At 43.3% G+C, this 14,215-nt stretch overlaps 1 protein-coding gene across 3 annotated transcripts in view; it reads right to left on the reverse strand.

Moving 5' to 3' along the window:
• APBA1 (amyloid beta precursor protein binding family A member 1) overlaps window positions 1-13,899 on the reverse strand; it is a 239,041-nt gene extending 225,142 nt beyond the window's left edge. Inside the window, exon 1 of one of the 3 annotated variants that reach the window (XM_009456701.5) lies at window positions 13,798-13,899. The gene's annotated coding sequence lies outside the window, so the exon portion shown is untranslated. Of the gene's footprint in view, window positions 1-13,099; window positions 13,323-13,797 lie in introns of those variants that run through there. The other 2 variants (XM_001138890.7, XM_009456702.5) reach the window with 2 other exon arrangements.
• Window positions 13,900-14,215: the final 316 nt, after the last annotated feature.

Here is a 14,215-nt window from a genome sequence, read left to right on the forward strand (position 1 = left end):
TAGGAGCATCTCCTTAATAGAGCAGCACATATACACACAAACCCTCTTCTTGGTGTCTGCTTCTGAGGATTCTGACCTAAGACATCTGCAAAGCACACCAACTTATACAGACCTTCTGGCCAGCTTCAGTGTCACAGTCTTACATATGAAAAGACAATCAACGATAAGCAGACTGTGCTAAAAACTTCCAGCAGGGAAGGGAGTGATCAGCATAAACAACAAGATGTAAACACTGTAATTCCCCAAGTGGGAGAAGCAGGAGATGTGACAGGAGAGGGAAAAATTAAACTCAGAAAGAGTAAAAGATTCACTGTACAGATATCATAATAAATGACACCTGAATCATCCACTTTCATATGCACATTCTCTCTACTTCATCAAGGGGAGCCACATTCCACATAAGAAGCTGCAGACGGGTGGATAATTGCCTACCCATCACATCACCATGCAGTCCTCTCTAAGCCTGCCCTCTCCACATCACCCCATCGCCTCTGCATCCATCCACTAAAAGTAATTTTGAAAACAGTCTTTGCACTGCCAGTAAGTACCATGTTGTGTTTCACAGGGAGCAGCTTAGACATAATAGCAAACAAAATCCTGAGCCTCTCATCCTCCACTCTTCCCCAAGCAGGTTTCAAATACCTCACATGACTTAAATATATAATAATATGCACTTTTAACACTGGCTTAAAATTCTGTCTTTAGGACTAGACATCATCTACCATAGCAGTAACAATTTATGTCAAGTCAAAGTATACTTTATAATTTATTTTACATGTGTCATGGATCTCTCTTCCAGGTTATGGAAAATTAATATATTTTGGCAGGCTAAAATACTTAAGCACTTAACAGAAAGCTGACTTAATTGTTCCTTTCCTTAACAAATTTTAATAAGGAGTAGATACTGTTAGTGATTTTGGTCCCAAGCTTCTAATATATTTATTTCTTCCCACCCCTTAACTACATACCCATGTGCACACACTTACACACAATCCTTATTATAGAGTAACATATTGATCATAGACTATGTGGAATAACACACACACCCCTGCCATAATTCCAGCATACAGTTTCTGTCCATTTTGAGAAGATGTCAATTTACATATGTTATAATAATTCCACTTCCAAGTCTATACTTATTAAGAAGAAAAACAGGAGGTATGTTCAAGGCTTTGCTCTTAGAGAGATGGGCATGATTCCTCAATACATGGTGGGGAAATACAAAGAAAAAGTACATTCTATGAGGTCCTCTTTATTTATAGTCAAATGCATGGAGTTCTGGCCCCCATGTTAAATTTTGGGGAAAGCATATCACCAAGGGCTGCTGGCAGCTGAGGCACGAAACACTTCAGCCGGTTCAGAGTTCCCTATAGTGGCAGGATACCCAAGGGAGCAAAGCTAAACATCTGGCCACTTTAGTTATCATCTAACAAGCTCTTTTCATGCTGAAATGTTGGTTTTGTTTGTCTGTTTGCTTTTCCTCTCTGTCCTCCCTGACATTCTTTTCCTTTTATGGTTAATAGCAGAGGGGGGAAATACTTTAAGGCAAGAATCTCAAAGCCTTATATTTCATCACAAAATCTTAACTCAATCATTCCCAAAGCTTTACTAGAGAATAGGTGGAATTTCCTTTAAAGATGAAAAAACGAGAAACATACAAAAGCAACAGATTTTTAATCCTGATTTATTCAAGAAATATTTCTTGGGCATATAGAATATACATGTGGGGGGCATACTATACATATGCTATTATCTTTCTCAGTGTTAAGGGAGATGAAAAAATGAGTGTGTGGGTGGGTGCATATTTTGAAAGGACAAGAGAGATGGAAAAGATGAGCATGAGCTGCTGGAATCCAGAGTGGTACAAAGCACTGTGAGAGTTTAGATCAGGGGTCAGTAAACTGAGGTCCGTGGGACGAATCCATCCCACTGCCTGTTTGTGTACTGCCTTGGAGCTGAGAATGTTTTTTATGTTTTTAGATGGTTGCAAAAAGTTAAATGAGAAATCAACATTTTGTGAAGCAAAAATGATATGAAATTTGAATTTTAGCATCCATAAACAAACTTTGAAATACAGTCACACTAATAGGTTTACATATTGTGTACAGTTGCTTTTGCACTACAAGGGCAGAGTGGAGGAGTTGTGGCAGAGACCATATGGCCCACAAAACCTATTTACTACTAGCCCTAAACAGAGAAAGTTTGTCAACTTCTGGTTTAGAGGAAAGAGACACTAGCAATTAGAACTAGGTAGGGAGTCACTTTCATTCAATGTCATGATGAAGGAAGTGAGACATCTACCTTACTTTTCTGTAGCCTTCATATTTTATTTGACCCCAGTGGCCCTGTGCAGGAAGAGATGGGAAGGGCAGGTTTCATCATTTCCCCTTTTGTAGCTGGAGAAGCTGAGGCTCAGACCAACCTGGAGACTTGTTCACTGTTGATGGCTAATTATGGCAGTACTATATTCCAACTCATTCTGAGTCCTTGCCACCCCACAGGGCCAAGAATGGAGAGATGTCGGTGCAACAGTGCTATGGTTTGAATGTGGTTCATCCCCACCAAAATTCATGTTGACATTTAATCCCCAATGTGGCAGTATTGGGAGGTGCATGGGTCATGGGGGGTGAATCTCTTATGAACAGATGAATGTCCTCCTGCAGTGATGAGTGAGTTCTCACTCTTGCAAGGATGGAATAGTTTCCTAGACAGCGGATTGTTAAAAAGAATCTGGCTTCCTTGGTTTTTCTCTCGTTTCCTCTTTCACCATGTTATCTCTTCGCACACATTCGCTGTCTTTCCACTTTCCACTATGAGTGGAAGCAGCATGAGGCCCTTACCAGATGCAGCTGCCTGGTCTTAAACTCTCCAGCCACCAGAATTGTGAGCCAAATAAACTTCTTTTCTTTGTAAGTTACCCAGCCTCAGGTACTCTGTTATAGCAACACTGAATGGACTAAGACAAACAGTAACACACACACACACAAACACACACAGACATCCCAAGTAGGATGAAGGCATCATAAACAAGAGAGTCAAGATGGGGCAGTGGGGATGGGAAGCTACTGCTGGGCCCAGAGGACAGAATAGACTCCAGGACCAGCAACTGTCTGGGCCCATTCCTGTGCCTAGACCTGAGGCAAATCCCCTTTGTCCTGTTTTGTAGCCACTGAGGAACCTCTGAGAACCTCAAAGTCCTATCTGCAATATAAGTTCTCTCCTGATGTGGTTATGAAGAGTAAATTAGGTCATTATGAGAAGTAAATGAGTTAGCTGTGTACAGTACTTAGCGCAATGCCTGACACTTTGTAACTTGTTTTTAGTCACTGGATGGGGAATCTGCTGAGCTTTTAAAAAAGGAATTTATGTGTACTTTGATAGCTAGCCTGCCATAAAGAACACAATCATACCTGAACATAAGATTAGGTTAGGCTTTCATATGACCTAATACTATGGAAACATTTCATCTGTAGAACAAATTCTAGCTCCTTTAGGACAGAACTCTTCCAGGTACTGGCTCAGGGAAAAATGATTCTTATATTTTCAAGTTATTTGGAAGGGAAGTGGGCGTAGAAACTATTTTCACATCTGGGAAGAAATAATATTAGGTTAAAATTTAGAATTAAGTAATTTAACTAAACGTCCAGAACTCTAGAGGCTAAGAGACAGCAGCTAGGAAGAGGGGCAGGAAGAGTGAAGGACAGGAAAGAATCGTGAGGAACCAGCTCAGCAAGGAGGTTGTGGCCCAGTGACTTGACATGGTCCCCACAACCCAAGAAAGCCACAGATCTAAGAACAAATCTATTCTTCTTACTCCACTTTCCCTTTTCCACACTAATGTAATTTCTTCTTTTGGAAACAAAATGTCTACTCAAAAATAAAGTTTCTCTCTGTGATTACTGCATCATTTGTCCATACCACCAAATATCCAAATATGCTAACAATTCAAAAAACGAAAAAACAACTTTTGACATGAAATTATTTCATACTATAAGAAAATAAACACTCTTCTGATAAATGTAATACAATAGAGCAGTGTTTTCTAAACTGCATATTAGGGTTCACCAATGCAGAGATTACTTCAGTGTGTTGGCAAACATACAGAACAGAAGAGAATAGGATAGGAAGCATCAGGGTGGATTACACATAATAAAGGACAAGTATTGTTGAGTGAAACTTGTTTCAGTGATGTATGTGTGTGTGTATATGTGTTTACACACATTCATCTATGTTGCTAGCCTATCATCTAAATTGTGTTCTCACCAGGAATCATGGCCAAAAGTTTGTAAAAGCCACTGCAACAGAATGCAACCCACTTTAGTAAAGTCCAGTATAAAAGTCCAAATTCACTGAATAGCCAATGTAGGGGTTAATTATTCTTGTTAAGTGGAATTTCCTTAAATGACTCTAAGCTCATCCTCTGCTTTTAAAATATGCTACAATTTACAAGAAAAAGGAATTTATACATACTTTGGCAATTATCCTTCTTTAAAATAAAGTGTGCCTGTTAATAAATGCAGAATTGATCTCGAGATACAAAATTTATCAATAGTCAGAAACATAACGATTACATTATTTGGAATGGTGGCCAATTAATTCCATTAGGAAATAAATCATTGCTGTATTTGCTGTATTTTTCACACAAATTGTATGCTAATTAATCCACATGGAACAGAAGAGGAGGCTGAAAAGGAAACTTACTGTGTAGGGATTGGTTTTGCCACCATACCTTGACAACCTCCTGTGATCACTTTACATATACAAAAAGATGAGATTCTGTCCTCCAAAATGTGTATTTCAGAAAAGAGACAGTTGCCTTATGTATAAATGCTTACAAAGTCTCCCATATTGTGGGGTATTCTCTTAATTACCTTCTTCTGAATGCCAAAAACCCTGTTACCTCCAAGATAACAGAAACTGAAAGCCATGTAATTCACTAATGCTGGATGTGACGGCAACTGATTTTAAAGAGAGAAACCATGTCAAAAACATATTACCTGGTAAGACTGCAGATTTCATGAAAAGGAGTTGTGTGTTTCAGAGGTTACTTAAGAACTATTTGGAGAAGATAGCCGGAAATAAACTCAATCAACACAAGATAGGGATACTTCTGAAGGCTATGCAATTGAAATAAGATAAATGACTGAATGAATACAGAGTAAAGGAGGCCATGATTTTTAACACCAATTTAAGTAAATAATCCTGGGGAGAAGCTTTACAATTGCTTGTCTTGGATGTCTTTACACAAGACATACAGAAGTGCTGGGTTGCAGAGATCATAAATATACTCCTTTAGGAAGAAAGGATAAAACAAACATTCTTACATTAAGTGAATGAGCACACAGGGTTTGGAATAAAGTTTGTGGTGGTAGCATCATACAGAAACTCAAGAAGTACTATATCTCAAAAAAGTTAGATAGAAATGAACATGACAAAAGTGGCCTAATCATGACAAAGACTCTAAAGTCAAAAAAGTATGTGAAGTATTTGAATAAATGATTTCATAAAATGTGAGAATGGAAGGATGTCATATTTCTAAATTAATAATTTTATATAATGTGACTTCAATTATATGAAAGTAAACTAATAAATTAAACATAAGTAGATACTTCACTCTTTGCCTATATTCCTAGAATATGCATATTCAAGTTGACATAAAGCCTTTTTATAAACGCTCTTGTTGGAAAACTGAGGGCCACCCTATAACAGAGGGTATCTTACACATGAGCATATATAGTACTCTGCACCTCAGATAACTGAGGGTGGCCAATAGTTGGCTTGTGAGTGAACGAAACTGCAGGCAGTTGTCACAATACATTAAAATCCCTAAATTAAAATAACTGCCATCAAACCAATTATTATCTGTTAAAAATTCTTTATGATACCTCTGTGCTGTGTTAAACAGGGGTCCCATGTCCACTTCTGAGTTCAGCTATAGCTGTATCGACAGTCTCCACATACACTGACAGTTTCCCACTTCCACCTGGCTCTGCCTCTCTGCTTCTCTGCTCAAGAGCTTTCTTTGGTGTCTCTGGAGCTTGCTCAGGCTAATCTTAGCAGCCCTAAAGTATTGAAGATTTAATATCCCTAGGGAAATGGTGGATAAAGACCCCACTTTCTCCACTGCTTGGTGGACAATCCTAATGTGCAGTCTATATAATGCCAGCAGAGCCAAGCCTCAGCTGCCCACCGTGGTAACCTGCTCATTAACTCACCTCTTAATGGGCTTTCTTCCCTCTCCTGTGTCATTTTCTCCATGCTCTCACTTGTGCTTCTTGAGGTTGTCTCTCAGATAAACTATTCTGAACTCAAGTCCTCATCTCAGGGTCTGCATGCATAAACTGCTTTAGCATCATATGGCAATTCTGTGTCCTGTTTGAAAAACAGCTACCTATCTGCAGAAATCAAGGTAAACGAGCTTTACCCTCATTCTTTACACCTGAGTTACTTAAATCTTTGGAAATTTCTCATCAATTCCTCTCCATAAGTATTTGATAAACCCTTACTAATGCAGAGAGTCAGTCTGTGTTATAGAGTATACCCAGATGAACAAAACAAAGTTCTAGCCTCAAGGATCTTATACTTGAGAATGGAACATGAAACAAGGAAGAAGAAAAGAGAGCAATATTTAAAGAAGATTCAGACCACAGAAGAGATGTAAGTTCCAAGGAGCAGAACTACTTCCAGCTGACTAGTATTTCATCACTACCCAGACAGAATCACGCTTTGTTTTCTGACGTGATCTCGGCTCACTGCAACCTCTGCCTCCCAGGTTCAAGCAATTCTCCTGCCTCAGCCTCCCAAATAGCTGGGACTACAAGCATGCGCCACCATGCCCGGCTAATTCTTGTATTTTTAGTAGAGACGGCGTTTCGCCATGTTGGCCAGGCTGCTCTCGAACTCCTGACCTCAAGTGATCTGCCTGCCTCAGCCTCCCAAAGTGCTGGGATTACAGGCATGATTGTTTTCTAACTTAAATACATTTGATTGAGGATATTCATCTTTATATAAACCCAGTACTGATTCATAGGTCAGCCCAAATACAGTAGATGGTAATGCAGCCTTATGGGCAAACAATTGAAAATGAAAGGCAAAGCATTTTATTGTGAATTCCCTAAGTGACTGCTCCAGGTAAACCAAGGAAACCAATAAGGTTTCCCTGCTGTCCCTTGAGGATGCCAAACATGTTCTTATCCAGCCTTTTCATTTTTGATATCCTCTCTGCCTAGAAGACCCTTCCCCCAAATATCTGCAGGGCTTACTACTTCACATCTTCAAGCTCTTTCTGCTTAAGGTCTTCCCTGACCATACTATATAAAATAATGTCACCCCCCACCCACCCACTATCATCAGTCTATTGCTCTCTCTGTTTTATTCTTCGTCATAGCACTTACCACCTGGCATATTATGTAATTACTTATTTATTTATTTTTAATCTCCTTCCACTAAAAGCTCTGTGATATTAAGGACATGCCTCCCCCCACCCCATATTCCTTGCACCTAGAATAGTTTCTGGCCCAGAGAAAGTGTTCAATGAGTGTATGTTGAAGGAATGAATAAATTTCATCATTAAAACCTCAAAATCACCACTCATTACAGTTGAAGTTCCATAAACTCACCTGGAATCATGACATAATCCCATAACTCAAGGATCTAAAGGGTTCACAATCATTTTGTGAAAAATGTGGGGTTTTTAAAAATAAAGCTTCAATGTATATATCAGGTATGAATAAATAGTTTTAATGCTATCATAAACTTGCACAGGCCATAAAAGGCAACTCATTCGATGTCCATTGTGTAAGAATGAAATCCTGAAATTTAAAATTTTAGATACTGTTGCTAGCTTACTTAAAAAAAGTTTATTCATGTATTCATGTGACAAATGTATATTGAATGCATATGATGGGTATGGTGTTGGGCGAGGTGCTATATTTGATTTTTCTTTTGAAAACTGACTTTACATGTACGTCACTGTAAAACCATATTCTACCACTACAGATAGAAAAAGCTCATCCTTTAAAAAAACACTTACATTTTCCCCCATTGTTTTACTATAAACTTCTTAAAATTTAGCTCAGATCTCTGAGAGAGAATATTTACAGGAAATACAAGTGGAGTCTTTTATTTAGATAATTTTAAAGGTAAACATTCTCCTCTTTTTACTGCATTTAAGGGAATGAAGAACCACTGTATTTAGCGAGATTAAATGCTCACTATACAAAAATTACTTAAGTAGTTGTCAAACTCCAATTATATAGCGTTAATTGGTTTCACTACAAATTCATGCTTTTCAAACACATGAGGTCCTCATGGTTGGGTAATGATCTTTTATTCACTCCTAATTGACTCACTGCTCTGTTTCCACAATGCCCACAAGTCTTTGTCATTCTACTCCTGGCTTCAACCTGCCCACCTCTCTTTGACCTCACTTAAAAGACTGTGGCCAAATTCCTTTCTTTCCACCTCAAAATTCCTATGCTTCTGTCTCAAAAGAATCCTTCCTTTGCTTTCATCTAGTATCCTCCCATCTTCTTGAAGACTTAATTCCCTCAATTGAGCCTCTCCCTTACATTTTCAATCTCTTTTTCCCTCAATGGATTGTTCTCCTCAGCTTATAAAGCAGGCTCAAGTCTTCCTATACTAAAAATACCACTTTCCCTCTACTACACCATTGTTGTGATATATCATACTCTCTCTCCTTCTCTTTTATCTCCCAACTTATTGAAAATGAAGTCTGTTCTCACTGCTTTCCATTTCCCTTCCCCCTCGCCTCCCTTCAACCCTTGCCCCTGGCTGCCACTTCCACCTACCACAAAGACAATAAAGGAAATCCAAGAGTCAAATCCAATGGCTTTGCCTTGGTTGCACCGTCACCCATGGGGTGTGCTGTGTGAGTGACAGGGGCTCTCCTCACCCCTTCCAGCTTCCATGACACTGTACCACTTTACTTCCATCATTTTTCTCCAATTGCCCCTTGTTTAACGTGGTTCCTGTCCTCTTCTTTCTCTTTCCCCTCCAACATACAGACATCCCTCAAGGATCCTATCCTTACCTTTGCTTCTTCTTTCTTCATTTTCTTTATCAGTGATTCCTGGGATATGAAAATCGCTCCTAAGTAGATGACTTACAAATCTCCTGGTAGCTCTAACCTCCCTCTGTATTCTAGTCCCTTAACTTGGACAAGCCTGTCATGCTCAAAAAGAAACTTCTCTCCTCTTCCTTATCCTCTGTTATATCTTCTTTCTGAAAATGACCCAACTGCTCTCTCAGCTAAGCCTGACAATGATCTTTGGCCTCCCTTTTCCCTTCCTCACTTTCCAGTGACTGTTCAAGCTCCTCAGATAATTCCCGCACACCACCTCTTAGGTGTGTTCCCTTCTTGCCTCCCACTGCCTCTTTCCATCTTTCCCCTACTTTGACAATAGGGTCTATCTGGTCTCCCTCCTGCCAGCCTTTTCCCATGTCATTCCATCCAACATAATACTACAAAAGTATTGCCCCAAAGCACAGTTCTGATACTGTCAATCTTTCTCCTCACAAATCTTCTATAGTTCCCCAGTCCTTACTGAACAAAATCCACACTCCTTAGCTTGGCGTACAAGTTGCTCCACCACCTTGAACAAACCTCTCTTTCTTGCTTTATCCCTCATTACATCTCTTGGCATTCCTAGCACTGCGGCCAAAGCACACCATTTTTTTGTTTCCTGTGTAGGCATACACCTTCCACTGCCAGGCCTGTGCTACACTGTTCCTCCCCCAAGCATGCCCTTCCTTCTCTGCCAACCCAAATGCCACCTTAATCACAGCTCAAATGCTATATCCCATGTAACCTTCCCTACTTCTTCCATCAGAAGTCACTTTGTACCCTGTGAACTCCCACAGCTCTGCAGGAATACTGCTTTTTCAGCACTTAATCATTTTTCACTATTTTTACAGTTAGTAACATATTTCCTCTTTTCTCCTTCTAGATCATGATCCACCTCTGGCCAGGATCTAAGACTTAGCATTCTTTGAACCTCCAACCCTTCTCAACATTCCCTGTCCCCTATCCAAAGGTACAGTGGATCTGAGATGCGGGAGGCAATTAAAAAATGTTTGCAAATTAATTATTGTAACCCAGAGAGTTAACTTCAGATTTTACGGCTTGAAATTCTCTCAGTTTTAGCAACAATTACTTCTTCTTTGTAGGATAAAAGTCCTATCTCCCCAAGGTACTACAGTTAATTCCTTTTGGCCCCAGAGGTCAATTTTCAAACATCTCTTACCCCTAAGTCTTCCGAAACAAACAAACACAACAACAACAACAAAACAAAACAAAACAACAACAACAAAAAACCTTAAGAGGCTCAATAATGGAAGAGAAAAGCACTGATGCTACTTTAAGTGAAGGAAAGGCATCCATGCACAAAAAATGGCTTGCTGCAGGCCACAGCAAAAGGTACAACCATTTATTAGAGCTGTCTCATTAACCTTATACCAGTCCGATCTTTAGAAAAGCCAGATATTGCATTTTTAAAACTATCAGCCTGGGCAGCATAGCGAGACTCTATCTCTGAAAAAAATAAACAAATATCTGGGTGTGGTGCCATGTGCCTATTGTCCCAGCTACTCAGGAGGCTGAGGCAGGAGGATTGCTTGAGCTAGGAGTTTGAGGCTGCAGTGAGCTATGATCACACTACTGCACTCCAGCCTGGGCGACAGAGGAAGATCCTGTCTCAAAAAGATAAATAAAAATAAAAATGATCACATTTACATTAGAAAAGAACTGATTCCTGAGTCATCGATTTTGCTGCTGTGTAATTCCTCTTTCTCTAAACAGTGTATTTACCTGGTAATTCCTCATATTATTAAACTTTCTTGTGAGACATTTACATCCCTGGTCTTACTTGCAAATATAAAGGATGATGACTTTTTTTTTAAACCAAAATCTCTTAGAATGGCTTTTAAATTCCCTAAGTACTTTTCTCAGAAAGACATTTGGCATAACAAATAAGAGAGTAAAGAACTAAGATTCAAAATTCATTTTTATAAATCTATCCTTAAATCTTGGATGACAGCCAACAACCAATCTCATATTAAAATCTTAGAAGGCTTGACTTGAAGAACATGGGGAAATTTACTTTACATAGACAGCTTCAAGAGCACCTTGTCTATATATCATTAAATAAGATACATGGGAAGAAAAAAAAGCATACGTGGATAGCCCTAGTTTTATTATTTTCACAACGATATCATGCAACCTTTGCCCATAAAAGAAAGCAAAACAAAAATTTTAAAAAAGAAAAATAAATCTCTGGTGCCAACATGTTGTATATTTACTTGTGTAGCCATGACTGCTACGGGCTTTTCGAAGAGAACCGGGCAGCCAGTTTGGATTCCGACAGCAATGCAGTAGAATTTAAGGTGTTATGACTAAAACATGTCCTAAGCAGATTAAGCTAGTCATACAACATTTTAATAAAGAAGTGTCGAGATATTAAGTGTAAAGTGCACTCATTCCTATGAATACCGCAGGAGAAACATAGGTGAGGGGGAATCACACTGCCCTGGATACACATGAATATGCCATCTCCCTGCCTATCTCTACCCAACCCTACCTACACACACCTATCTTTACCACGCAGAGACAATTAAACAGCCATAGACTCTGGATGCATTTCTGTGTCCTTGTTCCCACTGGGTGAGTTGTTGCCAGCCTGACATTTTTCCAAATTCCCTACTAGTGGGCTCTATCAGGTAGGAAAGCAGGGACTTTACTGACCTGGGACCCCATCACTGTGGGTCTCGGGAGATTTCAGTTTCCAAATGATACACGGCACCACCTAGCTATTGTGACAGCTGGGAGAGTGGATGTCACCAGCAGTAGAAATAAAGTATCCTGTTTCCTGAGGAAAACGCCCTGGCTGTGTGATGCTGACCAAGTGGGCACCAAACATTTCTCCGTGTGATATTTTTCTTCTTTTTAAAAGACCGCCCCCCGCCCCACCGCATCTCTCTATACGTATACACTCCAGAGTTCATTCTAAAAGAACCAACACAAAGACCATCCATCCTCTAGCCATAAGGTTTTCAGTGCTTAAATGTGGAAGGAGAAGGTCTAGCTAGCATTGAAAGTTGTGGGGACAGGAAGAGGAATCTGATCATTCAACATCCTTCTCCTTCTGGTCAGACAAGAGAAAAACAATAGAAACTGCACAGTCAGGGAGTACAAGACCCTTATGGAACAGGTGCTAAGGAGAGAAGTAGTATCACAGGATGGAAGGCCCCTTCAAAACCGGGTACACTAGCAAGCCCAGAATGTGTAACGGTTATCCTATTTCCCTGCCATGTGCCTCAAAGCAACATGCTCACTTCCACATCCCCATGTCATGAGGCCAGAGGAAGGGGAAGCGAGAATCCCTACACTGGGCCATCCACACGCAGGAGCAGAACAGACACTGTGCTCAGAGTTGCAGGGTCAAAATAACAAACACTGTCCCACAGTCTTAGCCGGTGACATCAAGTAAGGGCAGCGGCAGATCTCTGGATTTGGGGAGCAGTTTGGGGAACGTGGATGCAACCACACGCGTACACACACATATACAGGATTTTACAAACCGGCCCCTATCCCACTGCCTCCCTCCACGCTTCACACACCAAGTGCATCCTGCCCACCTCACCGTTTCCATCATCACATTCTTTCTCCAGGAGAGTCAGCCGAGAGATGAGGGGGTCCTAGCGGGGATTCCTGGAAATGTCACCCCCCAACACCTCCGTCCGCCACCCCATCCCCTCTGCTGTACCTTTTACACACACACTCTCACACACTCACTCCTGCCATGACTGTCATCAGGCCCGCCTGCTGCGCCCGAAGCCCGGCATCTCAGCGGGCACCGGACCCCAGGCGTCTCGCTCGCAACGCCGCCTTCCCCCGCCTCGCTAGCTGATGGTTCCAGGCACTGCCTCCTGGATGTCGCCTGCTGCCTCCGCTCCTCCGCACTATTGTTCCAGGCAGCCCCTCTCGCGTCCGGGGGCGCCCTTTGGCGAGGACCCGGGATCCGTCGGGGGCCGCATCAGCGCCGGGCACCCCTTCTCACCCACCCCTCCCTGGCTGTGGTACCTTGCCTGACAGCTGGGTCCGCGGGCCCGCGGGAGCAGGCGGCGCTAGTGACAGCGCTGGTGCCAAGCCTGGGAATAAAGCTCCGCTCCAGCCGCTGCTGCCTCCAGCGCCACCATCTTCTCCCGCCTCAGCTGCCGCCGCCGCCGCCGCCGCCGCCGGGACCGCAGCCGCCCTCGCCCAGCTCCGGCTCCGCAGCCGCTGCTCGGACCCCTCCGGTCTCGCGGCCCCACCCCCTTTCCCCACCCTCCCTCCCGCCCTCCAGCTAGCTCGCTGGCCCCTCGTGACGCGCGCTGGGGCCGGGCCGGCCTGCGAGGGAGGGCGCGGGGGAGCGCGCGCGCGCACGCCGCCTGCTAGTAGCGCCCCTGCCTCCCACGCCCACTCGCGTGCGCGCGCGGCCCGCGAGCCCGCGGCGGCGGCGGCACCACTGGTGTCCTCCGTGGGCCGCCGGCTGCAGCGCCCCTGCCCCGGCGCCGGTGGGCGTGCGGCACACCCGCGCCTCTCGCCTTCCCTCGCGTCCGGGTTCCGAAGGGCCCGCCCTGCCCTTCGGAATGGGTTCCACAGCCCCATCCTCTGGCTCCCGGCCGGACGCAAGGAGGGGAAAATGCAGCTGCATCCCCGAGGGGACTGACGGGGGCCTCCACCCTCCTCGGTGGCAACCCAGGGGGTCCCCAGTTTCCTAGCCAGCAGCTGTGGCCAACCTCTGCGCGAAGCAACGGGCCACGCTGCAGGACCACGAAGCCAGGCAGCCGCGTCGACTCCTGCAGGGTGTTCTCTCCGGAGTGACTCCCGAGCTTTCCCGCTTCCCAGGCCCCTTAGATATCGCCTGCGCTTCAAATTCGGAGATTGACGGCGTCTCCGGAATGCGTCGCAGTCCTGCGAGTTCTCCGCCAGGGGGAGAGCCGCGCGGGCTTGGGCCTGAGCGAAGAGAGCCGGGCTGCAGCCCTCCAGGGGAACTGCCGAGTCCCGCCGGGGACAGCGGAGAGCCTGCGGATTGTGAAGCCGAGGAAGGCTCGGCTTGATTTTCCTACCCGCTCCTCAGTTCTGGTTGATCGGAACTTAAGAGTGTCTTTGAGCCTAGCACAGGCCATCCGCCCTAGATATGGCTCCTAACTCGAG

This window comes from Pan troglodytes, chromosome 11 (genome assembly GCF_028858775.2).
Source record: "Pan troglodytes isolate AG18354 chromosome 11, NHGRI_mPanTro3-v2.0_pri, whole genome shotgun sequence".
NCBI lineage: Eukaryota > Metazoa > Chordata > Mammalia > Primates > Hominidae > Pan > Pan troglodytes.